At 42.2% G+C, this 11,165-nt stretch overlaps 1 pseudogene; it reads left to right on the top strand.

Moving 5' to 3' along the window:
• Positions 1-410: 410 nt before the first annotated feature.
• On the top strand, positions 411-9,868 carry LOC107745578 (alpha-2-macroglobulin-like protein 1; annotated as a pseudogene).
• The last annotated feature ends 1,297 nt before the right edge of the window (positions 9,869-11,165 follow it).

Below are 11,165 nucleotides of genomic sequence, written 5' to 3'. Positions count from 1 at the left end.
GAGCCCTTTCCAAACTCAAATCTCCCTCACAGCCATCAAACTAAACGCAAATCAGGCGTCTCTTTCAGAAACCTACACAGCTTCTGATTGATCTGTCATTCAGTGATTTCTTTAAGCTTCTCGCGATCATCTGCCCTAATAGCAGCAACATTAAAACCGTCTTAATTATCAGAAACATGCTTTATTTTCTTGAGGGCGGAGTTAATATCAAATTAAAAGACTTAAAATCATTGAAAATGTATTATATAACATTTGCAGTATTTAAGATGTGTTGTTTTAAAGCTAAACTAGATGGAGTAATAAACTGACAAAATTAATTCCAGGATGGAGGTTAATTATTGACGTTAAGGAGCTCAATGAATGAATTCCTCCAATTAAGAGAGTTTAAATATGGCTGCCATCAGTGCAGCTGATTGAGAGTATCTGTGGAGCAGTGAAGAGCTGTAGAGTTTGGTGAAGTTCTGCAGGGTTTCTGAAAGAGGCACTTGGTTTGGTTCTAGTCTTGGATGATCGTTCTTCATGGCTATGAAGGAGTTTTGTGTTTGGAAAGGGCTCATTTTAGCCTTTTTTCTCTTTGCTGTTGATGGACAGACATCAGGACCGTGAGTAAATGGGCTTTGAAGTGAAAAATGGTGTCCTTTTTGTCTAAATGTGGTTCCTCAAAGTTTGTTTTAGTCTCTATATTATGGAAACTACCTCTGATTTATACACCTGCATGAATATGCGTGTTGATCTGATTTTGAATAATAATAATAAATGTCTGTCTGATGTTTCCACAGATCCTTCTTGGTGACATTTTCTGCAGTGATCGAGTCTGGCTCTAATGCCAAATTGTGTGCAAGTCTTTTAAAACCCAATGAGAGTCTTGCGTTGACCATCTATCTGGTTGATGACAAAAACCGGATGACACAGATCGTGCAGCAGAGATCTTCAACGGAGTTTTACCGCTGTTTTAGTTTCCAGGTCTGACACTGTGGCACATGCAGTGTTCTCATTTTTTTTCTTTTTATGTATTAACAGTGTGTTTCTCTACAGGCTCCTCAAGTAGATGGCGAATTGGTGCAGAAACTGAGGGTGGTACTTCAAGGGAGGTTTTTCAAAATGACTGAAGAGCGGAAAGTCATGTTCAGACGTTACCTGCCTTTGACCTTCATCCAAACAGACAAACCCATCTACAATCCAGGACAAATGGGTGAGCTACAAATGACCTGTGGATGAATATTAGAAGTGATCAGAACTTGTAGTGTAATGGAATTTTAACACATTCAAATGCATTATGTAATGGATGCGAGTTATGTTTCCCTTCTGCAGTGAACTTCAGGGTTGTGACCATGGATGCTACATTTGTTCCTCTTGATCAAATGGTAAAGCCTGATCTGCTCTTAGTTGTTTTTTTTTAAATGTATTTTAAGTGCTTTTTAAATGCCTAATATTGCTGTTTGTCTTTACAGTACAGTCTAGTGGTGGTGGAGGTGAGAACTTGTTCTGGACCAAGCCTTTGGATAGGTCCAACACTGGTTTACCATTGCATGGCCTGTGTTTTTGTTCCTTTTAGGCTTGCAGTTTCTTATTCGAAGCTTTTTCCCTCCAAATAGGACAATCATAATAACCGGATTGGTCAGTGGACAAACGTTTCTTCAACGGGGTGGATGTTGCAGCTTTCTCACCAGTTAAACCCTGAGGCTCAGGTCGGGATGTACGCACTGAGGGCTTTTATTGGTGACCGAATGATCTCACAGGATTTTGAGGCGCAAAAGTATGGTAAGTCCACACGTATGATGTGCAGCAGGTAGTTTTGATGAGTGACTGAGGTCCTAATTTAAAGCCTTTTGTTTCTGGTTTAGTTTTACCCAATGTTTCCCTTTTGCAGTGAACTTCAGGGTTGTGACCATGGATGCTACATTTGTTCCTCTTGATCAAATGGTAAAGCCTGATCTGCTCTTAGTTGTTTTTTTTAAAATGTATTTTAAGTGCTTTTTAAATGCCTAATATTGCTGTTTGTCTTTACAGTACAGTCTAGTGGTGGAGGTGAGAACTTGTTCTGGACCGAGTCTTTGGATGGATGCAATACTGGTGTTTTTTTGTTTTTTAAATGCACGTTAGGCTTGCAGTTTCTTATTCCAAGCTTATTCCTTCCAAATAGGACAATCATAATAACCGGATTGGTCAGTGGACAAACGTTTCTTCAACGGGGTGGATGTTGCAGCTTTCTCACCAGTTAAACCCTGAGGCTCAGGTCGGGATGTACGCACTGAGGGCTTTTATTGGTGACCGAATGATCTCACAGGTTTTTGAGCTGAAAAAGTATGGTAAGTCACCACATGATGTGCAATGGGTAGTTTTGATGACTGACTGATGTCCTAATTTAACATTTGTTTCTGGTTTAGTTTTACCCAAGTTTGACGTCACCTTGATCGCACCACCGATGTATAGTGTGGGAGATGTGGGCCTGAAAGTTGAGGCTTGTGCCAAGTAAGAATAAGCTCTTAATAAGAATGTTCTTGATTTGTTGTCTTTTGGTTGGTGTTCTTGATCTTGTTCCTTAACATATTTTCCCAGTTACACATATGGGCAACCTGTACCTGGTCAAGCGTTGGTGGAAGTGTGTCGTGAGCCGTTCCCGTCCGCTGTGGTACCTGGCCTGTCTCGTGTGTGTCTTATCAAAACCGCTATGGTATGAGATGGCTGTACAGAGCAGGGGGGTTTTTTTTTCTGCATGTCTACATTTAAATCTGACCTCCTTTGTTCTGCTACCAGATGAACAACACTGGCTGTGTTTCCCTTACCATCAGTACATCAATGTTTTTCAACACCAAATTTGAAAATGACCTGCAAGATTTATTTCTAGTTAACGTGAATGTCACTGAGGAGGGAACAGGTGAGCTGCTGGCTGATTTGAACCAGTGACTGTTTTATTTGGTGCCTTATGTTTGTGGCCTTTCTGTTTCCTCCCAGATGTAATGATGCCAAAATCCTCAACTGTGTCCATTACATTTGAAGTTGGCAAGGTCACGTTTTTGGACCTCCCAGGTTTCTTTGCCTATGGATCAATGTTTAACGGAAAGGTGAGTAAAGCTTCATCCTTATTAGACAGTCCTCATTAGTTCCCTTTCCTAACCTTTTCTTTCCCAAAAGATCTCAGCATCTTATTTCAATGGGACTCCAATCGCAAGCAAAGCAGTCTATCTCCTGGATAGTAGCCAATGGCCCAACAAACTGCTGCTGAATCTGACTACAAACATGAATGGACTGGCTGCCTTCTCCCTCAACACTGCTGATCTCCCTAAAGCTGATCTGAATCTGGTGGTACGATTTGCCTTAATCCTATTTTATTTATTTTTTTAAATGAAGACTTCTCTTGCAAGAAACCAATTCTATTAATTTGTTCCTCAGGCAAGTGCAACTTCACAGGTTGTTTATGGTTATAAATCGCCCTACTTCAGTACGGACACGAGGACTGTGCCGCTCTTCCAAACTGCTACTCCCAACAACCCAATGTTTAGTGAACTGACTATAGTGAAGTTTGAACAACCACTGAAATGTGGTGCCAAGTATCCAGTTACAATCAAGTATTTGTTTGTTGGAGAAACTGGTGACTACAGTTCTGACATAATCTACATGGTGAGTGAAGTTTGAGCAGCCACTGAAGTGTGGTGCGAAGTATCCAGTGACAATCAAGTATTCTTTTGTTGGCGAAACTGGTGACTACAGTGCTGACATCATCTATATGGTGAGTGGACGCTGGTTTTGCTGAAAGCACTAGTACTTTTTTAGCATCTTTTAAACGCCAGTCTGTCTTTCTGTTTTCTGTCAGGTGTTGTCCAGAGGAGTGATTGTTCTGCATGGATTTCAGAAGGTCCAAGTGAGGGCTTTGAATACACCTACAAGTGGCACAGTGTCATTTGAGCTGTCTGTCAGTGTTGATATGGCTCCAGTGTTCTGCCCAGTGAGAATGTAGTTGCTGCTAGTGCAGCTTTTGACACTGAAATGTGTTTCCAAAACCGGGTATGTGGACATCTAGCGTGTCTTTACTTCATGTGGGGTGTGGCAACATGTCCTTCAGTTTGAGCTTGTTCTTGTTCCATCTGCAGTTTTCTCCTATGGCTCCAGTAGTGCAGATTCTGGCCTTCTGTGTTCTGCCCAGTGAGAGAGTAGTTGCTGCTAGTGCAGCTTTTGACACTGAAATGTGTTTCCAAAACCGGGTATGTGGACATCTAGCGTGTCTTTACTTCATGTGGGGTGTGGCAACATGTCCTTCAGTTTGAGCTTGGTCTTGTTCCAGGTGTCTCTGCAGTTTTCTCCACCTACAGCTGTTCCTAGTGAGGGCAATGTTTTGACCGTCTCTGCTCAAGCAGGATCCCTGTGTGGCCTCAGCGCTGTTGATCAGAGTGTCCGGATCATGGAGCCAGGAAGACGTTTGAGCGCTGAAGCGGTATCCATGTGCAGTTCATTAAATTGTTGTTAGACTTGATTTGACATCAAGGTTAAACTTTGGAGTTCGAGTTATGCAGATGGATTAATTGGATGAACAAAACTATTGTGGCATACCAAACATTAGTGCATTGCATTCAACAATGCAACATGTCAAACTATTTTCACAGTCCCAGGAGTTTGACTTTCTTCCAATGCGATTGCTGGTTGAAATTATCTGGGTTCACATCCACTGCTGACATGCCTATTAGGAAGAACGTTTAGTTGCTTTCTCAGTATTAATTGATTTTGTGTGTTTGACTGACATTTCACCAATGTGCCATGATTGTATTTCATTCTGCTTGGTGTTTGTGCATTTTAATCTCTTATCCAAAGACCTGTCCACTTGAGTTTAGTCTTAAAGGATTAGTTCACCCAAAAATAATTTCTGTCATTAATTACTGACCCTAATATCATTCCAGTAAGACCTGTTCATCTTCGGAACATAAATTAAGATTTTTGATGCATTCTGATAGCTCTCTGACCCTCCCATGGACAGCATGGCTACTACCACGATCAACGTCCAGAAACGTAGCCAGGAGATCTGTAAAAAAGCAATTACATTAGAGGGTCAACCATAATATCACGAAGCTACGAGAATACTTTGTGCGCAAAAGAGAAACAATTTATTCAACAATTCACCCTAGCGCCATTTTTGGAGGATATCCACTGAATGCAAACAGTGTATGTTCTGTGTCAGCAGCACCACATGGGTATGTTTTCATTCAAATCAAAGCACAAACAAATTATAAAACGTATCCGTGTGGTGCGGCTGATACAGGACAACATTCGGTTTGCGTTCGGTAGATATTCTCTAAAATGGTGCTAGGGTGACATGGAGACAAATTGTTGAAATTATTATTTTTTTTGCACTGTTCTCGTAGCTTTGTAATTACAGTTGAACCCCTGATGTCACTGATTATTTTACAGATCTCCTTGCTACAGTTCTAGATGTTGATCGTGGTAGTACCCTTGCTGTCCATGGGAGGGTCAGAGCTGTCAGGTTCCATCAAAAATATCTTAAATTGTGTTCTGAAGATGAACGGAGGTCTTATGGGCTTAGGATGACATGAGGGTGAGTAATTAATGACAATGTTCACTTTTGGGTGAACCATCCCTTTAGAACAAGACCAACACTCGGTGGTTTGTTTGGAGATGCCTGTCTGTGGCCTTCTCTTAAACTGTTTAATGAGGTGTTTTTGACATGGCACCCCCCCCATGTTTTTAGGTGTTCAATTTGCTCCCAGTGCGATCACTATCAGATTATCCTTATCCTGTTGAAGATGAACAGGACTGCCTGAATGTTCGACCCCGTCGAGCTGTTCCTGCAGACCAGGCTTACGAAGTTTTCAAGGTTGGAAGTTTTCTGCGATAACTTACTGGCTGGATACTCTTAACTTTTCAAATGCGCAATTTTGCTTTGCTTTGACAGAGTGTGGGGATTAAGGTTGCAACAAATCTGCTGGTCCAAGAACCTCACTGCCTGATGTACAGAGGCCTGAATTACTATCGCAACTTCCATCACAGTATGTCTTCAGGTTCTTGATGTGAATCTTTTGCCTTTTAAAGGTTTGTCAAAGGCTTGCTGGGTAATGGTCTGTATAGGTTTGTTACGGAGTGAAATACACTGGCACAACTAATGCCCAAGTGGTGTTCTTGTTCCAGACTTGGTGCATTCAAACGCAAGGGGTGTTAAAACTGCTTATTTTAAGCTTTGAACTCTGAAATGAGCACTTCATTCTGGCAACTTCAAACCTTGTGTATCCTGCAGGAAGGCGACCATTTACCATGAATGCATAATGCAACAACCCCCCCCCCCCTTTAACGAGACCTGTAGTCAGTATGCGTGTTGTAGCACTTGACTTCCAAAAAAAAAAAAACCACACAATGAATCTTATTACAATTTAGTTTCTTACTATAGGATAGCTTGTTGCACAGACATGATTTGTCTAACACAATTTTATGAATCGTTAAACTCCTGGTATTTTTCTTTTCAGTGTATTTTCATGGTCCTGAAGCCTCTGCAGTGGCTGCTGCACCAGTAGGAGAGGGCGCTGGAGGTGATGGCAGCTCCTCTTTTGACGTGACCGTCAGGACTTACTTTCCAGAAACATGGATCTGGCAGCTTGCTCAAGTGGGGTTAGTAAAGAATCTCTTGTTTCAGCAAATTGACTCCTCTAAGGCCCGGTCCACACACACTGGTATTTTTGAAAGGCCAGACTTCTATGCTTTTTGTCCACAAACTACTGGCGACGTGTTTCCAACCATGCTCCAACACGTTATGTTGCTTTTCAAATAAGCCTCAATAGCTGGATCAGGTGTGTTTCGAGTTTAATATGAACTCTGCTGGGCTGTGGTCCTCCAGGAACGGAGTTTAACATCACTGATCTAAAGCCACTTGGCCTCAGTTTGTTTGCCTCTCCTGGCCCCCTCGTTTATATCTTCCGGTGTCCTTTTCAGAAACACTGGATCCACACGAGTTCCTCTGAAGGTTCCTGACACCATCACCACATGGGAGACTGAGGCGTTCTGCCTGTCCTCCAAAGGTTTCGGCTTGGCTCCTCCAGTTCAGCTGACTGTCTTCCAGCCCTTCTTCCTGGAGCTCTCCCTGCCTTACTCCATCATCCGTGGGGAGTCTTTTGAGCTGAAGGCCACAGTCTTCAACTATCTGTCCAAGTGCATCATGGTCTGGATTCATATTTATGTAATGGGTATTGGGGGTGTGTGTGACTTGTAGTTCTGTTAGAGATGAGGAAGCTGATATTAGTCACTTTGCTTTGTGAGCTTTCACACCAAGATGTAGCCTATTGTAACGCTGTTCGAATTAGCCATGTAAAATACAGGGCCACCTTCCATGAGTATTGGTTTATCAAAATTAAGCGTATCTCTTTCTAAATTGAGGTGTACAGTTGTTGCTCACTTCCTCTCTGTACTATAGGATCTGTAAATGTGACTGTCAGTGCTCAGGCTGAACAATCCCAGGTTCGATGTGGCACTGAAGTTGTGACCGTGCCAACAAGAGGACGCATTGACGTAGTTACCCGAACTCTACTTGTTCTGGTAAGTGTTAACCAGCTCTGGAGTTTGATCATGGAGCTTATGCTGCTTTACTGATGTGGTGCATTTTATTGCTTTTTATAGCCTGAAGGAGTTGAAAGGATCTTCACCCAGAGTTGGTTATTGTGTCCAAAGGGTTTGTTTGCACTCAGTGACATTCTAAATGCATTCTCCCTCTATCAGCGAACTGTAACCTAGCACTCTGCTGATCCGTTCTGTTTGGTCCACAGGAAGTGTCCTTTCAGAAGACGTGTCTCTGATGTTTCCAACAAATGTGATCCAGGGATCAGCCAAGTGCTCAGTTTCAGTCCTTGGTAAAGCGTTTCATTAAGGAGAAGTGGACTCTGAGACTTTCAGCAAAATAACTTTGGTTTCTGATGGCTTTTTGGTTTGACCTTGGTTTCTTCCTCTCTTAGGGGACATAATGGGTCGTGCGCTAAAGAATCTTGATAACTTGTTACAGATGCCATCAGGCTGTGGAGAACAAAATATGATCGTTCTTGCTCCCAATATTTACATCCTCCAGTACCTGGAAGTCACTGGGCAGCTCACCCCAACCATCCGACAGACTGCCATTGGTTACCTTCAGAGCGGTACAGATTGCCGAATCCTACAAGTCAAGGGCATCATGTGGTGTAATGTGATTCCTGACAAGTTTATTTTTTTGGACTTGTCATGCAGCAGGGAACTCTGTACCACAATGACATGAAGGTGTGCATGTTTCTTTCAATGTGCCGTAACTGGTCTGAGACTGACCTTAATCGTTATGCTGTGTGTTAGGGTGGTGTTGGTGATAACGTGACCATGACGGGCTACGTTGTTGCGTCGCTGCTTGAACTAGGTGTCCTTGTCACGGTAAACATGCCTACCAGTAGTTAGACAAGCTCCTTGATGACCTTCTGGTTATGTAGTCTGACATTTGCTTTGCTTTCAGGATCCCATCATCACCAATGCTCTGTCTTGCTTGAGGCCTGTCGTTGGGAACCTGGAAAACACTTACACCACGGCTCTGCTCGCCTACACCTTCAGTCTGTTCATGCTTTGTCTCTGCTCGCCGCTGAAGTGTTCAGCCTGGAGGGATCCAGCACTGTTACTGTACAGTCATCTGTGGCAGGAGAGGTGTACAACTTTGATGTGAATCGAGACAACAGGCTGCTGTATCAGGAGAAGCCGCTGAAGAACGTTCCTGGCAGATATAGTGTTAGAGTGAAGGGCTCCACCTGTGTGTCTGTGCAGGTCTGAACCTTCACCTGCTTAACTTCTACTTCTACGCTTGTCCTAGTTCCTTGTCATGTTTGGGTTTTGTACTCCCAGGTTGCATGTTTGTACAACATCCCGACACCCGTTAAAGCTTCCAGAACACTTAGCGTTGAAGTGAAGGTGGCAAGAGACTGCAAAGTGCGTGGAGCGGATCTCGTGTTGAACATCACTGTGAAGTAAGGACCGCTTCGACTTTGACCTGTTTGACCCTTAAAGCATCTTTACACAGCTGAGCTAAGGCTGCTCTGTGCCTGCTCAATTCTGTGACCATTTCACATAAAATCCAGTCCAAATCATGTAGTTCTGACCCACCTCAGCCCCTAATATCAAAGAATACAGTTGGAGTTTCTGCATAAATGCTATTATGCCACCTCTGAGGAGCATTAAGCCATTTTTGTAGATGCACAATTGTTAGTTCAGAAGTGCTTGGCTTGTGTTTATTTATTTTCTCCCCTTCATTTAGGTACAGTGGTGCAAAACCAACTACCAACATGGTTATCGTTAACATTAAACTCCTGTCTGGTTTCACAGCGGATACCTCACTGGTTCGTATGTTTTAAGATGAATTGTATGTGAAGTCCTAAGATGCTTGAAGCTGTTTGTTAATGGCCCTTTTTCTCTCAGCTTGGATCTCCACTGGATACATTTGCTCCACTAGTGCAGCGGGTTGATACTGGAGATGACCATGTGCTTGTGTATCTGAAAGAGGTGAGATGTGCACTGGGTATGTTCTCTATTTGCATCCATGTGTGCTGCATATGTACTTCTCTTCATCCCTTCTGCCTCGCAGGTTCCCAAGGGCGTCCCCATGACCTACAGGCTACAACTGAAACAGGTTCTTGCAGTGCAGAATCTCAAGCCAGCGGTCGTTGAGGTTTATGACTACTATCAGCCAAGTATGCTTTCAGTGGCTCCTGCTTTTGGCTGAGTTCCCTGTTGTTCATGTGTCAAGCTGACTTCCTGTTCCTCTTTGACTTTCAGGTGATGTGTTTGAGACCACATACATGCCTCCCTGTCCATGATTGTGCTTCATTTCTGGCTATAGGATGCATGAATGAAATAAAACTCCTCTTTAAAAATCTGTCATTGCTTGCCTCTTTTGTTGAACATCTGACATGTGTTTGAAGCTGGACATCTCAAACTAGCACTATTCATGAGGTTCCTACACGGTTAATGGCTTTTTGTTTTAATACAATGGCTTTTAACTTGGGCTGTGAGTGCTCTTGCTTTCCATGTGTTGCAGGTCAACTTTTTTATTTTATTTTTTTTAATACACACGCTTGCTTGTACGAACTTTCATGCAAATTTGTCTTTTGCGTAAACCAATATTTATCCAATATCTCTAGCAAATACAGTTTCTGGTTTCATGGCTTTATTTTTAATGAAATAAAAATACTGAATCAAAATACTATATTGATGCTAAAATGGCACTGCAGCTGTGATTGGTTCGTTCAGTCTGTAAGTATCCACCTGCCAGCCCAGAACAGCAGAATCCAGCAGCCTGGTCGACGGTTTAATGCGTATTCGGTTTTTTGCTTGCACTTGAGTTTATCAAGACTTTTTCAATTTGAGTCTAGCTCACGACTAGAAGTTCAATCTGACTCCAATTTCAAGTGACCAGTTTAATTAGCAATATTGCCTAAATTTAATGATCAAGCATTGTATTAAGATATTTGAGTATTCTGGAAATCCCATACTTTCAATTATTCGTTCATTAAGGACCTAACTTTGCTCAAATCTACTTGGGCAACTGAACGCACTGACACTAACTTGTCAGTTCTGTAATTTACTCTGAAGATACAGGGTGATTTATAATAGCTTTTAAGAGCCGCACCCTGCTAGCAAGTGGTTTTTTTGTTTTGTTTTGTTTTTTCTGTATTCACATTGTAACTTAAGCCAGTGACCGACAGAAATCAGAAAATCCCTAATGGAGAGCCACCTGCTCCGCTCATTGATACTTAAGTATGATCTGCCCTGGATGCAGATTTGCAGAAACGTTAGACTACACAATCTACTTATATTTGATTCAGATCTCTTCTGAAATAATTTTAATTTATTTGTCAGGTAAACTTGTACCATGCCAATTACATAATGAAACCATTAGAAGCCAATTTAGAAAAATGCAATTGTGAATCTCTTTGTAGCCACGTGGCAACCCCACTCCGGAAGATACTGTAGCTATATGGAAAACAGCCAAGTGTTCCACACAGGAGACAAAACAAATTTAACAGTCACATGTAACGGTTATCCTAATTTAACAAGACACGCGGTCTAAAATGCATAGCAAAGCACTCAGGTGTTTTAGAAAATAAACTTAACTAGCCTGTGCACATGTAGTAGCACAAACAACTATACAGTGTGCTGTATGGGCACAATGT

The sequence above is a fragment of the Sinocyclocheilus rhinocerous genome, unplaced genomic scaffold, assembly GCF_001515625.1.
Source record: "Sinocyclocheilus rhinocerous isolate Xijiao unplaced genomic scaffold, SAMN03320098_v1.1 scaffold948, whole genome shotgun sequence".
Classification (NCBI taxonomy): Eukaryota; Metazoa; Chordata; class Actinopteri; order Cypriniformes; family Cyprinidae; genus Sinocyclocheilus; species Sinocyclocheilus rhinocerous.
The sequence above is the reverse complement of the archived record's forward strand: the minus strand, read 5'-3'. Positions and strand labels throughout refer to the sequence as shown.